Consider the following 24,781-nt stretch of genomic DNA (forward strand, 5'->3'; position numbering starts at 1 on the left):
GGAAACGACTGTAAATATGAGTAGACACATCTTGCTACAACACAAACTCCATGAGAGCAGAGATTTTCTTCCTATTTCTATTTATTCATTACCATATCCTCAGTGCCTAGAACAGTGAAACAGCAACTAGATATTTATTGAATTTTTAAGAAGATCCATACAGTGTTATTTAGAGTAATAAAAAACTGATAACACTTATGAAATAGTATACATTCATTATAATGATGAAGACTATATAACTGCACAGAAGTGCTTTCACTTTTTTAAGTGATTTTTTTTCTGAACCACACTGAATGGCTTGCAGGGTCTTAGTCCCCCAAACAGGGGATGAACCCCAGGCCATGACAGTGAAAGCACCAAGTCCTAATTACCACCCCACCAGGGCATTTCCAAAAAACATTCTATTAAGTATTACTTACACATTAAGAAAACTGGGTTCCAGTATCAATTCGATCATTACTCTAACTTGTGCTCTGGGGTAAATGATGGTCTACCTGGGCTCCAGTACCTTCTGTGAACTGCTTCCCCTACTTCTCGGCCCTCAATGGTCCATTCTCAAGCAAAGATTACAGGAAGAACACGCCTGAGCTACCTAAGCAAGCAGAGACTGACCACACGGCAGAGTAAGGGGTAAGCAACCTGCACCAAATCAACGCGATCTGCCCTATCCACCCAGACTGAGAGTTTCTTGGCGATCAGCTCTTAGAGCCACACTGACTCAGAACCATCCATTTTAACTCTAGGACCCAAAGGCAGACTTGAAGCACTCTATAATAAACGGAGCCAGCAATTTAGGTCATCTGATCCTAGAGAACAATGCCACCCAGGGTGCACCAAAACATCAAGCCCAACTGTCAAAGGAACCAGAAAACACAGTACAGGTGGAAAGGGAGCAATTTCACCTGCTGGAAATGGAAAACATGGGTCTCCGTGCCAGCCAACAACTCTTACACAAAAGAATAGGCTGCTCACCAATCTGCTGGAGGAAAACCAGCTGTTCTCAAATCCTTGGAATAAAAACCACTACAACCTTACTCTATTCACCTGAGACAAACCCTAAGGACACTATTCTACTATTTTACAGACTCTTTCTGATGAAAATCTCAAAGACTTTGCAAAAGCATCATTTGCCCTTCAGCACCTACTTCCATCCCCCTTGCCTCACCCCACAGCCACACTGTGTCAGCAGCCACTGCAGAACCCCCAGAGGAAGCGCAGGGCAGTGCTCAGGAGCACAGACTCTGGAGCCAGACTGCCTGGGTGCAAAACTTGGCTCTGCCCCTTCCTAGCTGGGTAACTTTGGGCAAGTTGCCTGAAACTTTCTGTGCCTCCACCTGGGGACAATAAAAACATACAGTATTATTATAAAGGTTAAATTCATGTAGAACAGTATCTGAGTAACTACTTAGTGTAAAATTAAAATTTTCTAATGTAAGTAAATGATTTGTGCCAAGGTCTATTCCTTATAAGGAAAACTAAAGACACTTAGGAATTTTTGTAGTTAATAATTACCAAACCACAAAAAATTCTTAATACAAAAGAAAAATCTCCAGGGAGGAAGTACACTCGTGCCCTGTAGTTTTACTGGCAAGCTATAGGCCAGGAATTTCTAACCTGCAGGTTCATGGGAGGATTCAGGCAGCCCCTAAGTGTCCCCTGAAATTACACAAAATTGAGACATTAAGATACTTCTATACTCTTGTACCTCCTGTCTTTAAAAAAAAATTTGTCCCTTCACTAAATATCTACTACCTGCAACTATTTAATTCTCCTTTCATTCTCTCTTGGACCCACTCCAATAAGGCCCTTGACTCCACTGAAACAAACCTTGTAAAGATCATCTCTGACCTCCACAGTGCTAAAACCAGTGATCAATTCTCTGTCCTAATCTGGCCCAGTTTAGCAGAATTTTTCCCCAGTACATCTCCCCTTCTTAACTTGATATATTTTTCCACCCACCTTCCAGGATGCCATCTACTATCTGTTACAGTTTTTCCTGGTTTTCCATTTTTACTGATCTCTTCTCAGCAATTTTTGTTGCTGATTCTTCTCACCAGTCTTCTCATTTTAGTTCCTGACAACACCATCCTTTCTAGGTGCTCAGTTTCAAAACCTTGCAATCATTCTTGACTCCCCTCTTTCACCCCAAACCTACATCAAAATCCATCAGAAAATACTGCTGCTCTACCTTCAAAATACATGCAGAAGCCAAACACTTCTCACCCTCTCATTGCTAGTATCCTGGCCTGAGTCACCATCATTTCTCACATGAATTACTATTACAATAGTCTCCTACCTATCTCCTTATTTCTACTCTTTTGCCCCAGTCTATCGCTAATACAGCAGAGTGATCTTTTAAAAATACAAATCATATGTCATGTCTCTGCTCAAAACCTTTCAACATCCTCCCATCTCAATTTAAGCCAAGATCCTTAACAGGACTCCTGGGGCACCAGAGATCTAATTGCCCCTACCCCCTTACCAGTACATATTACACTTTAGCTTCAGAGTCAATACAGATGAATTGTCGTTCAGTCACCCAGTTGATTATTATAAGGAAATAATATAATATTTATATATTATTATATAATATGTATTATTATAATGTAATATAATATTTATATATTACGATATATAAATATTATATTTACGATCTGACTCTTGTCTAGACTCTTTACGATCCCATGGACTACAGCACACCAGGCTTCCCTGTCCATCACCAACTCCCAGAGCTTGCTCAAATTCATGACCACTGAGTCAGCGATACCATCCAATCATCACATCCTGTCGTCCACCTCTCCTTCTACCTTCAATCTTTCCCAACATCAAAGTCTTTTCTAATGAGTCAGTTTTTCACATCAGGTTCAGCTTCAGTATCAGTCCTTCCAATGAATATTCAAGGTTGATTTCCTTTAGGATTGACTAGCTGGATCTCCTTGCAGTCCAAAGGACTCTCAAAAGTCTTCTCCAACACCACAGTTCAAAAGCATCAATTCTTCGATGTTCAGCCTTTTTTAGGTCCAACTCTCACATCCAAACAGGTGAATGGTAGACCCAAAAATTTAAGTGAAAGTCCTAAACCCCCAGTTCCTGTGAATTCGACCTGATTTGGAAAAATAAGTCTTTGTAGATGTAATCAAGTTAAGAATGTCAAGATGAGATCATCCTAGATTTAGGAATGACAGACAGAGGGAGAAGAAACAGAGAAGTGAGGACAGAATCAGGGACTAGAGTGGTGAGTCTATAAGCCAAGAGCTGCAGCAGCAACCAGAAGCAAGGAGAGAAGCATAGAATCAACAGGACCTCAGAGCCTACAGAGGGAACCAGCTCTGGCAACAACTTGATCTCAGACTTCCAGCCCCGAAACCATGAGAGAATACATATCAGCTATTCTCAGTCACCCACCCTGTGCTACTTTGTTACAACAGCCCGGAAGCTAACACAGCACCCTTCCCCTCTGGTCCTGCTCCAATCACCCTGTCTTCCTGGATCCCACCTTTGTGCTGGCCTTTCCCTTCTGCCTGGAATGCTCAAACCCCAGAACTCCAAATGGCTAACCTGAGCACCACATTTAACCTTGTGCTCAAATATGTCCCTCTCTATGAGGCCTATCCTGACTCTATTTATCAATAAATCGCAACAATCGCCACCCTTCCCTTCTGAACTCTGCTTTTTCCACAGCACTTAACACATTCTAATATACTGCACAATGTTCTTATTTATCATTTTTCTGGCTAGATGGCTCCACTAGAATATAAGCTTCACAGGGGCGAGGTTTGCCGGCTCAAGGGAAGAGGGCAGGCGGGAGCTAGGGAAGGCTGGGAGTTTTTTCTCTTTTGTTCATTGATGTCTCCTAAACATCTATAAATATGTCAGGTAGATAGCAGCCATTTGATAGACATGCTGAATAAATCTGTTAAATGAATGATGTCTTTTTCTGGAGAGTCCAGTTTTCCTCATAATAAAGTGACCTGACACCCCAAAGGAAGAGTTTTAAGTCTTTGTTTTAAATCTTTAAGTGGCTAAGGAAAAGAGGATTCTAAAATTCTTACTGAATTTTAGACCCGAACTCTTAAAAGAGCAAACAAAAACCAATAAATACTCAATACTTACTATCTTGCAAACAGCAGATATCACAAGTTTAAATTCCCACTTCAAAAGCCAAATTTTGTTTTTAAAAGAGAGAGAGAGATGCAATTCACTTCAATTTAGTGGCTTGTGAAACAATTTCACCCACTTTCACAGAACCTTCTACACTAAAGGATGTCCCTGGCTTAAGCTACTTCTCTCTATGGCTAAAATAATAAAGAAGAGCAGCCGTAAGTGTGAAGCACTCACATATGTCAATGTAGTTTCACAAACCTCAAGTACACTGTCAAATACTTTTCTCTACCTGGCTACAACCCTATGTAGAACACAGGAGAAGAACCAAAGCAAACGTTAACTGTCTAGCATTAGTATGCTGTAAACAAATATTTACCCAAAATACAACATCATTGCTTACAAGGCCTTGAGAAACTGTTGTAGAATAGATGTCATTTATATCTACAGCTTAGTATGAACCATAAAGCATAATGATGGGGAGCAGTCGAACACAGCAAAACTTGTTAATGGATCTGATAACAGCAGAAAGGCACCCACTGCATTCCTTATTATTATTGCTGCAGCATATTTCACAGTTAATACTAAACAGCTCTCCTTGAACACAATCATACTAAGCACTAGAATTCAGCATATAATTCATCCAAGTATATACTCTTCAGACATACTTTTTACATTACATAAATGACTATTACAGAAGGAAATCTGAACATCTGACATTATGGAATTTGTCTTGTTCCATCAGCAAATGGATTAATAATACAATCAAGTCCCAGGCCTTACCTTTCCTGGTTCCTTTCCCCATTTCACCAGTTTAGTTAATTTCTACAAGACCTACCAAATACTCTGAAGAAAAAGGCATTCTGAATACTATTAAGTCATATTCAACAAGAGGATTACCTTAAACTGTTTTTTAACTAGTGGTAAAATTTTCATCTCTCCAGACACAGCACTTCTCCAAAGTCCAAACCCGACCACTCGTGTGACCACACCAGCCCCGCCCTATCCAAGCCCCAGCCCTGCCTCTCCTGGTTTCCTGCAACAGCCTCCTCCCCAGCCCCTCCTTCCACTCTGAATGGCAACAGTCTCCTATGCAGTAGCCTGAGAAATCAGATCCTGCTACACCCCTGACCAAAACCTTCATTGGCATCCCTTACACTTAAGAGTAAAAAAAAGCCTGAGATCTTACCGTGGTCAAGAGTGACCTGTAAGACCCAGCCCTGACTGGTCTACTGCTCCTTAACCACACAGCAGGCTCCCATCTCAGGACTTGGGCATTTGGCGTGCCTTCTGCCTGAAATGCTCTGTCCCCAAATCTCTGCATGGTTTTTGTCCTGTTCAAGGCCCAGAGAAGCCGTCCCTGAAAACCCTATTTCACAGGATCTGCCATCCATTCCATCACTCTCTATCCCCTAAGCAACATAGTTGCTTCACTTTATAATTTGTTTAATTTGAATAACAGAGGTATATTTTCCTTATTCAAAATGAGATCTGGACCAAAAATGCAATTTTTATATGCCACTCCCTAAGAAGTTGGACACAACATATAAATATTTTAAATACAAGTCTTCTTAAAAATAATTCTGTGCTTTGTGTATGGTTTTTCCTAATCATTTTTTATTTAAAAGCATTGAAAAGTACAGTATGTAAAAGAAAGTTTATGGTAGTAGCACTATAGTAGGAAAAAGAATGGGATAATGAACATAATGGAAATAACCTAAAGGACCAATACCACATTTGCTGTTGTTTACTCACTAAGTCATGTCTGACTCTTTTGCAACCCCCATGGACTGTAGCCCGCCAGGCTCCTCTGTCCATGGAATTTTCCAAGTGAGAATACTGGAATGGGTTGCCATTTCCTTCTCCAGGGGACCTACCCAACCCAGGGGTTGAAATCCCATTTCCTGCATTGGTAGGTGGATTCTTTACCACTGAACCACCTGGGAAGCCCCACCAATACCACATATCAATACCACAGCATGGCCCCCCCCCCCCAAAAAAAAACAAACGGAGAAGTGTTTAGGAGATATCAAGGTTGTTTTTTTTTAATTAATGACAACGACAAGTAAGCCCAACCTTTACACTGCTCAAGTATTTACTAATAAGCACGTGCCCTGTGCCTGACCCACCCGGGCAGACCAAGACTGGGCTGGAGCTCTGAGCTCTGGGTGGCAGGCTGAGCAGGCACTTACAATGTGGTGACATGTCCCGGGTAAGACAGGTGGCAAGGGAGAGCGAAGCTGAAGGCAGCTCTGACTGAGGAAAGGCTGTCAGATAAAATGCTCCTTAAACTGAGACTTGAAGAAGAAAACAAGAGGGAGCCAAAAAAAGAGGGGAGGGGGTGGAAGAAAGAAGAGGATGAAGCAGAGTGGGTGTCTGGTGTGAGAAGCAAGAGAAGAGATGGAACAAAATCATATATAATCTATGATTTCTGATTTTTTTTTTTTAGAAAACTAAAATAACTTCAGCATTTAGTGACAAGATTTGGGGTAAGAAATTTTTATAAGATATGATACTAAATAAAAGCCAAGCTGCTTGGCCTTCTAAGAGCCTGTTTTGTCCTGCAGCTATTTCTCTTTCCTCCAGTCCATTCCACCATCTGACCAAACTACAAGCAAGGACAGAAAGCAACTTTAACAGCACATGAGCACATACATGTCCTTCCCAGGACTGCCCAGTGCACTCCTATGGCCACATTACAAATCTGGGGCCCAAAACACTAAGACAGTCCTCCACAGTCTCTGGAGGCCTTGTGACTTTATTGCCTCACCTCCCATTCCTGTCAGGCATCGGCAGGAATTCTATGCCTATACCATTCGGTCCTCCTAAATCAACCCACTCCATCTCTCCACAGACTCTTTACACTGACTAGGCTCTCTTTACTTAACCCTGTACAAGGATCCTCATTCCTGCCTCAGGCTGACCTGCTAGGACTTCCCTAACCTGCTCTCCCAGTTCCTAGGCAAACAGCACCCATTCTTCAAGGCTCTCCTCTTAAGCTTCTCAACAGATCCTTAGTTGACTTCTTTAACCCACAATAATCTCTGCTGCTGCTAAGTCGCTTCAGTCGTGTCTGACTCTGTGCGACCCCAGAGACGGCAGCCCACCAAGCTCCCCCGTCCCTGGGATTCTCCAGGCAAGAACACTGGAGTGGGTTGCCATTTCCTTCTCCAATGCATGAAAGTGAAAAGTGAAAGTGAAGTCTCAGTCGTGTCCGACTCTTAGTGACGCCATGGACTGCAGCCTACCAGGCTCCTCTGTCCATGGGATTTTCCAGGCAAGAGTACTTGAGTGGGGTGCCATTGCCTTCTCCGACAATAATCTCTAGTTAGCCTGAATCTGAACTGTATTTGTTATGCTATACAATAAGCAGTTTTACTTTTGAACTAGATAACTCTAAATGTTACATTTTGCAAGCTTGCCGACCAAAGTTTATATTTCATTTCCTTCAGTATTAATCTTGGAAACACACATCCAATACCTGTTGGCTGTCTGAGAGGTCCCAGATGGAAGGTTAAGCCAGGTAGAATTCAGTGCCAGCTGCTTCTCTCTGGAACTTCATGTTTAAGCACCACGATTAGGATTGAATTTACACGCCCCTTTAGCACAGGAAGCAGATTTACTTCTTTCTTTATTCACTCATTCACTCACTCATTCATTCATTTTTAATGCAGGCAAACATCACCATTGTGCAAGTCTCCCTAGCACCTTCCACATTCTCTAGCAAATAAATAATAAATCTATTTGGTGAATGAATGGATTTAATGCCAGTATAAGAGAAATATGGAAGTCATAGGTATGACTAACACTTGGAGTTTAATTAATAAAGCCCCAAGGTGATCCTTGGGTCATTCTTTTTAACACTAATACATTTATTTTTAAACAATGCTTCAAATCCTCCATACAGAGATAATGTAATTTTTCTAAAAACTAAGTAAGTCATTTTTTAGGAAGAAAAAAGTCAGGATTTACTTCATATTTAGGGAGGAAGGAGACAATGAATTGAAAAACTAAGTACTGTGTCCCCTATCACTCAAAGAGGGAAACATGTAAAACAGTAACAGCACCTAAGTTACTCATAGCATGTAACCCTAAAAAAGTATGCAAGTTCCCAAGGCAGAGAAGTCCAAGGGCAAGGCTAAGTCCTTCTGCTACAGGACTCCTATTTATTTGCAAAGTTTTCCCCCTCCCAAAGAAGGGGCTCAGGAAAAATGAACAAAATTATTGTCATGTTAGCTCTGATATGACACATAGAAAAGTATTTGGGATTCAGATTAATACAGGGTTAGGATGCCCAACCTCTTCCAAGAGATGTACATTCTACTCCCCAGAAAGCATCAGTGCCAAGGAAAGGCCCACCCACTTACACCAGGTCACACATCCACGAAACATGCAGCTGCCAGAAGCAGGGCTGCAGGACCAGCTTGTCAAGAGACAGGCAAAGAGAGCCTGTGTTTTAAAAACTAATTGCCACATAAATGTCCCAGGTGTATGTGCACTTCTCACTCTGGGCTGTCAGAACTTGATGTTTCTACTTCTTGCACAGTTCTTTTCAGACTGCATTATACTGATTTTTCTCCATATCTGTTTCTTCCTTTGGGTCATGACCCCTGTTAAGAGGACACATCTTACTCATCTTTGAGCTCCAGGGCCCAGCACACAAGAGGCACTAGGATAACTACTGTCGACAAGCCCAGCATGCCACTCAGATGCTCCCTTACCAAAAGTCAACCGCCCGGAGAAAAGCAGACTGAGCTGAGAGCGACCTTCTAAAAGCTATGGCCTTAAGTCACAGATTTTCTATGATAATCATTGTTTCACTTATTTATCACCTTATCTATCATTTCAGAAAAACAAGACTGTACTTTCCTTTTTATCGTTGCTACATGACCACAGGAAAAACCATAGCCTTGACTAGACGAACCTTTGTTGGCAAAGTAACATCTCTGCTTTTGAACATGCTATCTAGGTTGGTCATAACTTTCCTTCCAAGGAGTAAGAGTCTTTTAATTTCATGGCTGCAGTCACCATCTGCAGTGATTTTGGAGCCCAGAAAAATAAAGTCTGACACTGTTTCCACTGTTTCCCCATCTATTTCCCATGAAGTGATGGGACCAGATGCCATGATCTTCGTTTTCTGAATGTTGAGCTTTAAGCCAATTTCTTCACTCTCCACTTTCACTTTCATCAAGAGGCTTTTTAGTTCCTCTTCACTTTCTGCCATAAGGGTGGTGTCATCTGCATATCTGAGGTTATTGATATTTCTCCCGGCAATCTTGATTTCAGCTTGTGTTTCTCCAGTCCAGCGTTTCTCATGATATACTCTGCATGATGTATTCTGCATATAAGTTAAATAAACGGTGACAATATACAGCCTTGACGAACTCTTTTTCCTATTTGGAACCAGTCTGTTGTTCCATGTCCAGTTTTAACTGTTGCTTCCTGACCTGCATACAAATTTCTCAAGAGGCAGATCAGGTGGTCTGGTATTCCCATCTCTTTCAGAATTTTGCACAGTTTATTGTGATCCACACAGTCAAAGGCTTTGGCATAGTCAATGAAGCAGAATCTGGGCTCCAAAATCACTACAGATGGTGACTGCAGCCATGAAATTAAAAGACGCTTACTCCTTGGAAAGAAAGTTATGACCAACCTAGATAGCATATTGAAAAGCAGAGACATTACTTTGCCAACAAAGGTTCGTCTAGTCAAGGCTATGGTTTTTCCTGTGGTCATGTATGGATGTGAGAGTTGGACTGTGAAGAAGGCTGAGCACCGAAGAATTGATGCTTTTGAACTGTGGTGTTAGAGAAGACTCTTGAGAGTCCCTTGGACTGCAAGGAGATACAACCAGTCCATTCTGAAGGAGATCAGCCCTGGGATTTCTTTGAAAAGAATGATGCTAAAGCTGAAACTCCAGTACTTTGGCCACCTCATGTGAAGAGTTGACTCATTGGAAAAGACTCTGATGCTGGGAGGGATTGGGGGCAGGAGGAGAAGGGGACGCCAGAGGATGAGATGGCTGGATGGCATCACTGACTCGATGGACGTGAGTCTCCATGAACTCCGGGAGTTGGTGATGGACAGGGAGGCCTGGCATGCTGCGATTCATGGGGTCGCAAAGAGTCGGACATGACTGAGCGACTGATCTGATCTGATAGGTACTTGGAGAGTATGATTCTTCTGAAATCTCTTGTTTTCAAATTAAACACATCCATAGGAATCATAGGAGAAGATAAGGGAACATACCATATTTAAGAAAAAAGACACTAGTTTCAAAACATAATTTTCTAATAATCAAGTAAAACAGAAAGTATAAAGGGAAAAAAACTTTGTCTGAAACCATCTACATGAGTAAAGTACATCATTCCTTCGGCTTTGCTGGTGGCTCAGATGGTAAAGAACCTGCCTGAAATGCAGGAGACCTAGGTTCAATCCCTAGGTCAGGAAGATCCCCTGGAGGACAGCATGGCAACCCATGCCAGTATTCTTACCTGGAGAATCCCATGGACAGAGGAGCCTGATGGGCTACAGTCCAGGGGTCGCAGAGAGTCAGATATAACTGAATACATCATCACTATGATACAAACTTTGAACAATTCTCTCCCAGAATTTATCATTAACAGAAAAGGTGAAGCTTCACAGAAAAAGATATACCAGAAAGGTGCCTTCTTCACTTAATGAAGTCTAAGTTATATCTCTTTGTAATCTATTAAGTTTGTAATAGAAAAAGTACCAAAGTGTAGAACTTTTTCTGCACATCTAAAAACAAACATCAGGTCAGTAATTCACAGAAATCAGTAGAAAGCAGGTAATCACAATAGGTTTACCTCATCCCTGATATATACTCTTACTTATGCTTTTGGCTAATTTCATAGCCATCTGTTATCCTTATGGATCCTTTCTCTTATAGCATCCACTAAAACAAAGAAATTCAAAGACTGACTGCTAATTCAATGTAATAAAAACAACAGGTCTCCTGTCCAGATTACATCAAATGGCCACAGTTCTTTTTTCAGTAACCATGAACCGGAGGCTAAAGTCCTCACAAAGCATCTCTGCAAGTGGTCCTGCGGTGACCGGGCCACAGTGCACACTCAGTTACTGCTAGACAATCCCCTCCTAAAGGAAGACACACGGCTGTCACTGCATCTAAAGTAAAACCAAACCTCAACAACACAGCCATACCTACTCTCTGGAGTTTTCTAAACTAAACAGGTGTCACAGATAAGCTCAAAATAGGTCTACCTCCTCCATTCTTGATGCTTTAGCAACATTCAATTCTCTAACACTTCCCCCAGAGGCTGGATTCTTTTCAGTGGTGTCTTACAACTGAATTCTTCTTCTCAAGGAGTGATAAAAACATGACTCCTTCCTATAGAATTTTATTTTTAAGCAGAGAAATTACCTCAAATATCCAAACCAAAGGAGAAAACAAATTATCTGATCACCTCATGGGAAAAGTAAGCACTTAACCAGACAACTCTCTCCTGACTCAGGCCTTTTTTTTTTTTAGGAGGGAAAAAAGACTCTATTAACCTTTTTAATTACAAATTAATCTTTGACTCCCAGAAAGTAAAAAAGCTTCAAAGCTTCCTTCCTGAGCCATTAGACTAGAATAAGCAACTTGAGAAAGAAAAACCGCCTCTTAAATCACTTCAGGGGATACATGCTAACACCAGATCTCTCTAGACCTTAATATTAGAAGTTCACAGGGCTGCAACTGAGGTGACAGGAAAAACACTTCTATCCCTAACTTAAATAGTAACCTACTGATGCCATCCTCATTATATTTTTTCCACCAAAATATATATTTACAGTGGAAGTGACAAATAGATTCAAGGGATTAGATATGCTGGAGTGTCTGAAGAACTATGGACGGAGGTTCGTGACACTGTACAGGAGGCAGTGATCAAGACTATCACCAAGAAAAACAAAGTTGTCGGAGGAGGCCTTACAAACAGCTGAGAAAAGAAGACAAGCTAAAGGCAAAGGAGTAAAGGAAAGATACATCCATCTGAACGCAGAGTTACCAAGAATAGCAAGGAGGGATAAGAAAGACTTTCTCAGTGATCAATGCAAAGAAATAGAGGAAAACAATAGAATAGGAAAGACCAGAGAGCTCTTCCACCCCAGTACTCTTGCCTGGAAAATCCCATGGACGGAGGAGCCTGGTAGGCTGCAGTCCATGGGGTCGCAAAGAGTCGGACAAGACTGAGGTGACTTAGCAGCAGCAGCAGCAGCAGAGAGCTCTTCAAGAAAATTAGAGATGCTAAGGGAACATTTCATGCAATGATGGGCACAGTAAAGGACAGAAACAGTATGAACCTAATAGAAGCAGAAGATATTAAGAAGAGATGGCAAGAATACACAGAAGAACTGTACAAAAAAGATCTTCATGACCCAGATAACCACGATGGTGGAATGCAAAGTCAAGTGGGCCTTAGAAAGCATCACTATGAACAAAGCTAGTGGAGGTGATGGAATTCCAGTTGAGCTATTTCAAATCCTAAAAGATGATGCTGTGCAAGTGCTGCACTCAATATGCCAGCAAATTTGGAAAGCTCAGAAGTGGCCACAGGACTAGAAAAGGTCAGTTTTTCATTCCAATCCCAAAGAAAGGCAATGCCAAAGAATGCTCAAACTACCGCACAATTGCACTTATCTCACATGCTAGCAAATAATGCTCAAAATTCTCCAAGCCAGGCTTCAACAGTATGTGAACTGAGAACTTCCAGATGTTCAAGCTGGATTCAGAAAAGACAGAGGAACCAGAGATCAAATTGCCAGCATCTGCTGGATCATAGAAAAAGCAAGAGAGTTTCAGAAAAATATCTACTTCTGCTTTATTGACTACGCCAAAGTCTTTGACTGTGTGAATCATAATAAAATGTGGAAAATTCTTCAAGAGATGGGAATATCAGATCACTTTAACTGCCTCCTGAGAAATCTGTATGCAGGTTAAGAAGCAACAGTTAGAACTGGACATGGAAAAACAGGCTGGTTCCAAATTGAGAAAGGAGTATGTCAAGGCTGTATATTGTCACCCTATTTAATTTATGTAGAGTACATCATGCAAAATGCCAGGCTGGATGAAGCACAAGCTGGAATAAAGATTGCAGGGAGAAATATCAAGAACCTCAGATATGCAGATGAAACCACCCTTATGGCAGAAAGCAAAGAGGAACTAAAGAGCCTCTTGATGAAAGTGAAAGAGGAGTGAACAAGTTGGCTTAAAACAACATTCAAAAAACAAAGATCATGGCATCCAGTTCCATCGCTTCATGGCAAACAGGGTAAAAATGGAAACAGTGACAGACTTTATTTCCTTGGGCTTCAAAATCACTGCAGATGGTGACTGCAGCCATGAAATTAAAAGACACTTGCTCCTTGGAAGAAAAGCTATGATAAACCTAGACAGCATATTAAAAAGCAGAGACATTACTTTGCCAACAAAGGTCCACCTAGTCAAGACTATGGTTTTTTCCAGTGGTCATGTACAGATATGAGAGTTGGACCATAAAGAACGTTAAGTGCTGAAAAATTGATGCTTTTGAACTGTGGTGTTGGAGAAGACTCTTGAGAGTCCCTTGGCCTGCAAGGAGATCCAACCAGTCAGTCCTAAAGGAAATCAGTCCTGAATACTCATTGGAAGGACTGATGCTGAAGCTCCAACACTTTGGCCATCTGATGTGAAGAACTGACTCACTGGAAAAGACCCTGATGCTAGGAAAGATTGAAGGCAGGAGGAGAAGGGGACAACAGAGGATGAGATGGTTGGATGGCAACACTGACTCGATGGACATGAATTTGGGCAAGCTCCGGGAGATGGTGAAGGACGGGGAAGCCTGGCGTGGGGTCACAGAGTCGGACACAACTGAATGACTGAACTGAACTGATATATTTACAAATTTCTAGGATTTTAAGACTGCTGCATTTGTTAAAAAAAGAAGAAAAAGACAATGCACTACTATTCTCAAAAAAAAAAATGCCTTTTTGATGTCTCTTGTCATAAAATGAAAAGAAAAATTTTATTTTAGGACAAAAACCTAAGTTCTCTAGTACTACTGAGTGAACTGAGTACTCAGTAGTACCTGCTTAAAGATATTTGAAACAAATACAACTGCATGTAGTGTTTGTATGAGAAACACACCAAGAAAACAGTGGATTTCTCTAGAGGTAACATTACGGAGGATAAATATTTCTGGATTAAGTAAGGGTTGTAGGCTGCAATTGCTGAGTTTCCTGAGAAAGAAAAAGATAACTGAAGCACTTCAGATTTATAGGGTTTGTATTTTCAACTTATTTCCATGTCCATGTTTTCATTTCAGTTAATGTACTATAATCCCCATTTGACAGCTAAGGAAGCAGGTCACCTCATCACACTAAGCCACAAGACAGGTCCTCTCACACTAACTAGTCAAGCTTACTTATTAATATAATGCTCATTGGTTGTCATGGTTCAGGACAATGTGGTGAAGCAAGAAGCACACAGTGTATTTAAAAGACCCAATTATTCTCTCCTATCAAATCAACATCGCATCTCAGCAAAACACTGTTTCTAGAGTTATAAACACTGTTTCCCCCACAGGTCACCCAGTTCTCATGTCTCACCTGGACCCAAACACACACAGCACACAAGAATTTTATTTTTGTATTTTTTCAGGACGGTGCTTCTAAGCCAGAATATTATCCTCAAGTGGAAATGGAAAGATCCATTAACTAAGCTAAATGCTATATTCAAGTCATTCAGTGCTCACATTAGTCTCATCCTTAAGTAATCATACCACTGACTCAAGTGTTAGTCAGTGCCGTCTTCAATCTCCCTGTGGTTGCTCAGTTGCTCAGTCACGTCTGACTCTCTGTGACCCTACAGATTGTAGCCCACCAGGCTCCTCTGTCCATGGGATTCTCCAGGCAAGAATACTGGAGTGTGTTGCCATGCCCTCTTTCAGAGGATCTTTCCTACCCAGGGGTCAAACCTGCGTCTCCTGCCCTGCAAGCGGATTCTTTACCCACTGAGTCACCGGGGAAGCCCATCAGTCTCCCTATGAAAATTCACTTTAATCAAAACTACAAGCCAAAGCCCAAGGGACTTTACAATAGGAAAAAAATCTAAAACTTGAAAAAAACTGGTAACATGAAAAGAGATGTCAAAGGAGAAAATGAGGAGACACTTTAAAGGACTAGAACCAACATCAAGAATAACCTTCCAAATAGAAGAAGCATAAAAATATGGAGAAATAATAGAAGATGATGGGGTTAAAATGCAAAAGAATCAGTTTTAAGGATATTTTTACTAGGAAGAACATGAAACTAAATGCTTAAAGTATTATTTTATAAAAATCAAAAGGAAAGAATTACTTCTACCAAAATCAACAGAAAATTACTAAGAGCCCCTATCTATACCTTTCTCCAAGTAGCCAACCATATACAGATAAAGGTCCCAGACTTGGTCAGGAAGAGGAGCTACTATTCTGTAACAGTCCTCAGACAGGGGCTGCCTGGGGTCCCACCAGATGGGAGCCAAAGCTATAGAAGACAGAAAAGATTTCACTCAAAAACTTAGTCTTCAGTTTTTATTTATCAGTATGCTTTTCTCAACACAAAAACACCTATGTGAAACATAACAGAAACACACACAGGTCAGATCACCACCACTCTCCAAGTGAAGTGTGTAATCATCTTATCATACACACACACACATACACTTTTACATACACTTTAGTAGATATTAGGAAATCTCTGAAATAAAAAATGAACATAGTAACTACAAAGCAGTTGAATCACCCCTATAAAAAAGAAAAAAACTGTCTATCTTACACTCACCATATCTTTTAAATCTTTTTACCTCAGAAGCTTTTTCACTCCAGATTTCATATTTTTTATATGTCGGGATAAGTCAACAAGTTTGCGTTGCCTTTACCAGTTGGAGATCAGTTTCAACTACAAGTTATTTAAAAGAAATTGCTCCCCATCCAGTACCAAAGCACTGAGATTCCAAAGCAGTTGTCACGCATAATTCCATCTCAGAACCTAGCCAGCCCGACTGCACTCTCAGGTGAGAGAGACCTACAGACTGGAAAAATAACAAGAGAAGTTGCATTCCCCACTTCCTATTTGGGGCCTAATATACTGATGAACTTGGAAACAAAGAGAGGACCTCAAGTTCAGCATGATGGTTATTTACTACAAATAATACAGCAATGGCTGGCACTCGATTTTAAATGATTAAAACTCACATATGTATACTTTTTTTTTTTATATGTATACTTTAAAAGGACAAATTTTATAGTATGTGAATTGTCTCAATAAAGCTATTTTTAAAATAAATAAATGGTACTTGGAAAGAAGTGTTCCATTTAATATAAACCACCCAGCTCTATTACTAAGACACAACAAAACATGTATTTTAAAATTATGATGCATAAAATGATCATTAACTTCACTCATAGTCAAAAGTTATTTTAACAGAAGTTAAAATACTGTACATTTTTCACCTATCAGGTTAGCAAAGATCAAGAACTTTCAAATGTCCAGGGCTGGTGATAAGACGGGTAAATCTGAACCCTAAAACTCTATGTACACTGGCACATCCTGGAGGTCAATTCATTAACAGTTTTGAAAATTAAAAATGCACACAACTACTGCTGCAGCAATTCCACTGCTAAGAATTTACCCTACAGGTACACCTACACAATTGCACAGGCACAAGGATTTTTTTTAAGTCAGAACCAATTTAAGTGTCCATCAACAGGAAATTTAAAGCATGCATCCATACAATGTCCCACTATGCAAATTTTATTTTTAAAAAAGGCCTGAATTATAATTACAACTGACTTGAAAAATGTGTGCTTGGAATATTAAGTAAAAAGCAATATTCACGATAGTATGCTTAGCATGTACACAAGTGCTTATTAATGTGTGGAAGAATATTGGGAAAGTGGGCATTGCTCTGAACTGTATAAATCAATTAAAATGAGTATATATTAATTTTACAATTACAACTTGTATTTAATTTGAATGCATCAGGCTCTCAAATAGTCTCACCCTGGTGTTAATCTCCCCATGCTGTGACCCCAACCTGTCTTTCCAGTGCTTTGCAGTTCCAGCCAGACCAGTCTGTTCTTCCTTAGAGAAATCAGCCCAAAGCATTCCTCTCCAAATTTGAACTGCTACCAGCAACAGCTTCAAACATAAACCACCTGAGGTGAAAGAACAGCGTCTGCCTGCATCTACTACAGAACATTTTTAAGATTGTTTTTTAAAAAAGGAAATTGAAATACAACTTAATAATCTTCCTCATAGAGCAGCAAAAGTACTCACCATTCCCCATGTTTTCCAGCCTCTGTGCCTTTGCTCCATGCAATTTCCTGCCTGAAATCCTCTTAGCTACTTATCACATGTCCAAATCCTGCCAATCCTTCAAAACACAGGTTAAACACCGCCTCCTACACCAAATCTTCCCTAAGGCCTCCAGCCAGAGCTAATGCTCTTTCTTAAACCACAGGACCATCATCTCTTAAGGCACTCTCCTCTACGGAGCACTCCATGTCTTATTCTCTTTGGCGAGAAAATTCTTCAAAGGCACACAATCGGTGTCTAGGTCATTGTGTATGCCCCACCTCATACATAAATTAAACTCATGTGTTACTAAAGCATCTAATAAAAAGAGCATGGCAAGAATCTAAAAAAGCACAGATTTTTCTTCTGTATTTATATAATATTTACACATGACAAACGGTGCTGTGTGCTGTGCTTAGTCACTCAATTGTGTCCGACGGTGACCTCATGGACTATAGCCCGCCAGGCTCCTCTGTCCATGGAGATTCTCCAGGCAAGAATACTGGCGTGGGTTGCCATGCCCTCCTCCAGGGGATCTGCCTGGCCTAGGGATTGAACCCAGGTCTCCCACATTACAGGCGGATTCTTTACCATCTGAGCCACCAGGGAAGACCGAGAATACTGGAGTGGGTTGCCATGCCCTCCTCCAGGAGATCTTCCCAACCCAGGGATCAGAACCCAGGTCTCCCACATTGCAGGCAGACTCTTTACCATCTGAGCCACCAGGGAAGCCCATGACAAACTGCAGGAGTATGAAAAGGTAAGGCTCCCTGTCTCTCCAACCTCCTCCCCAGTGCCCTTCTATGTCTCCTTAAAAAGTAATCAGTATGATCAATTTCTTAACACTTCAAGGGTTTAAGAAGTTCCTGGACACTATAACTTTATAACACATTCATAACTTTGGGTCTAAGTTGACAGAAATAATCACTATGACAATTTATAACGCCACACTGTGTACTTCTATGCTGGAGCAAATAAAATACACTAACAGATGGAAAGATAAATTGTGTCCTATGAGTTGCAAAACTAAAATTATCAAGAAGCTTACAGATTGTTTCAAGCATAACTATAAACCAAGTTACTATAATTTTCTTCTTGGTGTAAAAACTGCTTAAGGATTCCATAGACTCCAAAATTTCCACTAAGCTAAGAAAAAGGTGCTAAGCCAATACAGCTAAAATACTAAAGAAAAACATGGATGTTTTATAAAGCTAGATAGGAATACTACTAAAGTGTTTATAAAAGCATTTCTCAATATCATATTAATAGCAATAAGATGTCTACACAGTTTTCTAATTTATAAATAAGAATTAACTGTTTCTAAGAGGTCTTTAATCCCGTTTAGTGTATAGAAACTTAGGAAATTTCAGTAATTATTTCTACTATAATGGATCCCATGAAAACTTGGAAACATACAGGGCAGATAATGCTACTAAGATCAGAATGTTCAAATCAAACATCTGTTCGTCTTGTTAAAAAACTAACCTGGCAATAAAAATCTGAAGTCATCATTAGATCAAAAAAACATTTTAGGGAAATTTCTATACCGAACTTATTACAGTAGTATGATATTCTTCTAAACAATATTAAAGACTGATTTACCAAATGTGTTACTACTACATTATCCCTTGGGATTTATGGTACAGATTGACAGCTGTCCTGCAATACTTGTCTTCCAAAGTAACAGAATCTCAGATTGTTGACTAGGCACACGACCATCTCCAGCAAAGACTAAATTTTCCAGCACACACTGCAGCTAGCTGTGCACTGTGATTTGGTTATAATTAGAGGGACAAGGCAGAATTGATGTGTGTGACTTCTGGGAGGTATCTTCACAGGATGGGGATGAGCTCAGTTCTTGCCCCCTCATGTCCTTCCTGCTGGTGAGAATACAAAACTGATGACAGGAACTACAGAGGCCATCTTTGCCTACAAGGAGAAAGCTGGGTCCCCTAATGAACATGAAAGCCCCACAGTGGCTCAGGGCTATCCATGATTTATAGCAAAGAAAGGAAACTTCCACCTTGTTCAAGCAGTTGTTTTGGGTTCCTGTCACTCACTGTTTTGCCAAATCCTACTTAATACAAGGCAAAACTAAGAAGAAAGGATACTATATCTATTTACTAAGTACTATCTATTAAACAATTTCTAATGCATATTTTAAACTTACTAGGATTGAAATAAAAACTCATTTATGATTCAAATAACTATGAACCTTTAAAATATTTTTCTATGCTATGTAAGAGATATAAAATTGTCACTATGAAGAATTTATCCAAAACTTTGCTTTGGCCACCTGATGCAAAAAGCCAACTCACTGGAAAAGACTCTGATGCTGGGAAATATTGAGGCCAAGAGGAGAAGGGGGCGAAAGAGGATGAGATGGTTGGATGGCGTCACTGACTCAATGAACATGAATATGAGCAAACTCCAGGAGACGGTGAACGACAGGAAAGTTTGGCATGCTACAGTTCTTGGGGTCATAAGGAGTCAGACACAAGTTTGCAACTGAACAACAACAGTCAAAAATCAGACTTCCCTGGGGGTCCAGTAGTTGAGAATCCACCTGCCAATACATGGGGGACACGGGTTTGATCCCTGATTTGGGAAGATTCCACATGCTGCAGAGCAACTAAGCCCATGCACCCAACTACCTAGGCCATGCTCTGGAGCCCGTGCTTAACAACAAGATAAGCCACCACAACAGAGTAGCCCCCACTCATCACAACTAGAGAAAGCCCTCACACAGCAACAAAGACCCAGCACAGGGTGGCGGGGGGTTGCGGGGGCAGGAGGAGAATTTATCCAAAAATCAGCTTCCTGAATATACATTGGGATCCTAAGATTAAGCCAAATCTCCTTTATCATGAACATCGATACTACTACCCAATAAAAGTATTCATTCAGTCATTCAACAAGTGAACAATGAAAGCCCACTGCGTTCCTCACTGAACACTGAACTCTGAAGGGACCAAAGCTGACGTGCCCTGTGGCCTCTGCCCTCCTGGAGTTTACCTGAACAATGTACCTGAGCTTGCAACATCGCAGACAACGTCCCAGGTGCCTCCTCTCTAGCGTCCAAGTTAATCATCCTCCCCTGTCTTCACAGTCATCTCAGACTGACTACAATATGATCGGGCTTCAGTTCTGCTCTGCTAACATAATCATATATAATCATGTTCCTCAGAGATTACATTCGTGTTATCAAAATTAAAATCAGCACATTACTGAAATGCCACAGTAGCTATCATTATTGGTGGGCCACTTTTCCAAATGGCAAATCTTATTTATCACACAACATTTCTCCTTAGTTTCATCTCAAAGAGTAATCTTACCCTTAAATTTGAAAACTACTTTGCACCTTTCCCCAGGACCCAGGGGCTGACCTAAGAAAAGTCAGAATGTAGGGCTGCTAGACAGACAATCGCAGGCCAAGCTCACCAGAGAGCTGAAGCTGGGCCCACAAAATGCCAATCTGACTGGGTCACAGTTCAAAACACTGATCGGCCTTGTTTATGAGTCTGAATATTAACTGCAGATTAAAGGTCACACACATATATCACCAGGGATGGCGATCTTGCTCTTGCTTATTTCTCTCCTACAAGTCCTAAAAGACTAATGTTTGGGTTTTCACAGCCATAGGAAAAAGCAGGGCAGATTTAGGAGGAAGGGAGACCCCTTGCCCAGGCTTTAAGTTTTAGCAATACACATCCCAGTTTACCAGAATAGCTCTCTACTGGTATTCTGACCAAAAGCCCAATTAATAAAAAAAATAATATGCTGAATCTCCTACTTGCCATTGTTCTACTTACATAAAGTTCCTTTAGGAACATCACTAGAAAGAAGGACAGCTAAGCTATGACATCTGTTTACTCATTAACACGCCAAACCTCACCGTTACTCTATGGTCTGTTATTCACTTTGTATTTAATCATGTCCTGTTCTGTAGCATCTCCTATATTCAAGGAATAGTAAAAACTTAACAGTTGCTAACTTAGAGCTCATCTGAACCCATTGCTCCTACCTATCTCCTTGCTGTTGAGCGCTGTGGACGATGAAAGGGAACACAGCCAAAAACTAGACCTATGGATGACAATGATGACAGTAACAATTTTTTTTAAAATAGGCTAATATTTACAGATCACTTATTATTTACTAGGGGGTTTCCCTGGTGGCTCAGACAGTAAAGAATCTGCCTGCAATGTGTGGGAAACCCAGGTTCGATCCCTGGGTTGGGAAGATCCCCTGGAGAAGGGAATGGCTACTCACTCCAGTATTCTTGCCTGGAGAACTCCATGGATAGAGGAGCCTGGAGGGCTACAGTTCATGGGCTCACAAAGAGTTGGACATGACTGAGCAACTAACACTTTACTACTATTTACCAGAGGCATTGTAAACACTTTATATGTATTAATTACATTGATCTTCAAAATAAACATGAGTACTTATTACCCCCACATCACAGATGAGGAAATTGAGCCACAGAAAGGTAAGCAACTTGCCTACAGTCAGAGTCTAGAGCTCTTAACTACTTTGTTGCAACAGTACAAGGATGGACAAATACAGATTGGTAAATTTTGAGGCTCAGTGCCCAAAAAACATCCAAGGAGACAGAGTGCAACATGGGTCTGGATCTCAGAAAAAAGTTCAGGGCTGCATTTATAAAACTGCAGGTTGGAAGCATGAGGTAGAATGAGGACACTCTGGAAGACAGCGCTGAGGGAGGAGTTAATGGACAGAATCATGAGGAACACCAATATTTAAGTTAAGTTGACAATTTAATCCAAATTGATGATGAAGTAAAGTGATGTATTTGTACTACACACACATATATATAGTACATTATAAATCAAAATATATAATAGTTCTACCTACTCTATGGGAACTAGAACTACAATGACTACAGGTTTATGGTAACAGCAGTTTTGTTTGTTTGCTTTAATTATTTATTTAATTTTTGGCGGTGCTGGGTCTTCACTGCTGTGCAGGCTTTGCTCGAGTTGCGGCGAGCAGGGGCTGCTCTCTCTAGTTGTGCCACATAAGCTTTTCATTGTGGTGGCTTCTCCTGTTGCAGAGCACCAGCTCTAGACCAGTGGGCTTCAGTAGTGGCAGTTTCCAGGCTCTAAAGCACAGGTTCAACAGCTGTGGCCCAGGGCATGTGGGCTATTCCTGGACCAGGGATCAAACCTATGTCTCCTGTACTAGCGGGTGTATTCTTTACCACTGAGCCACCAGGGAAGCCTTGGTATCATGTTTTTAATGTACTGTTGGTCATAGCTAAGTTTTTCACGCTAAATCTTTAGGCAGGAACACCACCTCTAACACCATTCCAATGGGAGGAAATAATGTACTCCAAATCTGAGTTCAGAAATGCTTCCCAAGGAATACACAGTTATGAAAAGAATGATGGCCTGAACAGATGACCAAATTTCAATAATTCTAAGGTGCACAATGTTTTACATTTGTGTATCAGTAGAACTGGGACAGGTCTTACGCAGTTTAATTGCCAGTGTTATTTTCTTTCTTAGAGGTACATAAAATACAGTGCATCTTACTACTGATGCCGTCTTAAAACACAATGAAATATGTATTACAGAACACATGCAATACATCCAGAGTATACACACTGGCGTAGTCAAAGGAAAGCCTTCTGCCTTCCAGGGGTTTACAATCTAATAGCAGGAATATGATTAACAATAGGCTATAAACGCCAACAGTACACACCATGGAGTGATAGGGGAGTGGCAAGGCTAGAGAACTGAAGGTACTTCACTGGTAGGAAATCCCAGCAGCCAAACCAAAGTAACTTAAGGCAGTGTGTCCAAAGCACAGTTTTAACTGAAATAGATAAAATGTGATGTAAGAACAACAGAAAGGTAGGAAATCAATAATATCTCAGCAAAGACAGAGGAAGAAGATGAATAATGTGAGGTTATGGTGACATCACTCTTGTCTTAGAACCAGCAACTACCTGCTAGTTTAAGTAAAGCACTACTTGAAGATAACTAATCAAAGGGGAAAGATTTTTTTTAATCTTCTACCTCTCTCTCCTTTGAACCCCTGTGGTAGTTTTAAAATCTACAAATTGTTTGATACTCCTCCCTTCAAGAACTGAACTTAATTTAATTCCCTTCTCTTTGCCAGCAGGCTAGATTCAGTGACTTGATTCTAACTAACAGAATATGATGGAAGTGACAGTGTGTGACTTCTGTTTGCTGTGTACTAAGTCGCTTCAGTCGTGTCTGACTCTTTGCGATCCCATGGACTGTAGCCCACCAGGCTCCTCTGTCCATGGAATTCTCCCAAGTAAAAATACTGGAGTAGGTTGCCATGTCCTCCTCCAGAGGATCTTCCCCACCCAGGGACTGAACCCAAGTCTATTGCATCTCCTGCGTTGGCAAGGAAGTTCTTTTTTTTTTTTTTTTTCAATGCTTATTTGTTTTATTGATCACCATATGTTGCCCTATTTTATTTTATTTTATTTTTATTTTATTGGAGGCTAATTTCTTTACAATATTGTGGTGGTTTTTGTCATACATTCACATGAATCAGCCATGGGTGTACATGTGTGAGGGAGGATCAGGATGGGGAACACTTGCACACCCATGGCAAGGAGGTTCTTTACCACTAGTGCCATCTGGGAAGCCCTGTGACTTCTGAGAGTAGGTCATAAAAAACCTTCTTACTTCCTTGCTCCTACTTCCCTCCCCTCTTTCTGGGGGAAGCCAAATGCCTCACAATGCAGTCACCCACCATATGGAAAGGTCCCTGCGGCAAGCAACTGAGGCTCCCTGCAGGCCTTTCTGCCTATAGCCGAGTGTGTAAGCCACCTGGACGCAGAGCCTCCAGCCCCAGTCAAGCCGTCAGATACAGCGGCGCCAGCTGCCACCTCAGGAGACACCTCTGGGCCAAAACTACTAAGCCACTCCCAGACAACCAACCACAAAAACTGTGAGAGGGTAAATTTTACTGTGCTATCACCAAATTTTGAGGTAATCTGCTATGCAACAACACATAACTAATACAAGCCAATAGGGCTGTGTGTCTCTGAAACATTTATCCTTTTTTAAACTTATTTTATTGAGGTATGATCTACAATATTTTGCTAAGTTCTGCTGCACAGCAAAGTGATTCAGTTACATACACACACACACACACACACATTCTTATTCACATTCTCTTCCATTATGGTTTTAAAGTGTTTCTTTTGTTTGTTTGTTTTTTGGCTGTGCTGTTCCTTGCTGCTGCATAAACGAGCTTTCTCTAGTTGCGGTGTGCAGGCTTATCACTGTGGTGGCTTCTCTCGCTGCAGAGCACAGGCTCTAGGGAGGGGGCT

The 24,781-nt window shown here is 40.9% G+C and overlaps 2 protein-coding genes across 8 annotated transcripts in view; one reads left to right on the forward strand and one right to left on the reverse strand.

Moving 5' to 3' along the window:
* The window catches only part of RERE (arginine-glutamic acid dipeptide repeats), a 416,635-nt gene that overhangs the window by 384,432 nt on the left and 7,422 nt on the right, over nt 1-24,781 (reverse strand). The gene's annotated exons all lie outside the window — the stretch shown is intronic.
* Nucleotides 1-24,781, forward strand: part of LOC147356587 (uncharacterized) — a 106,278-nt gene that overhangs the window by 28,282 nt on the left and 53,215 nt on the right. The window lies entirely within an intron of this gene.

The sequence above is a fragment of the Bos grunniens genome, chromosome 16 (assembly GCF_055505025.1).
Source record: "Bos grunniens cultivar Pamir isolate PY7600 chromosome 16, Bosgru_T2T1.0, whole genome shotgun sequence".
Classification (NCBI taxonomy): Eukaryota; Metazoa; Chordata; class Mammalia; order Artiodactyla; family Bovidae; genus Bos; species Bos grunniens.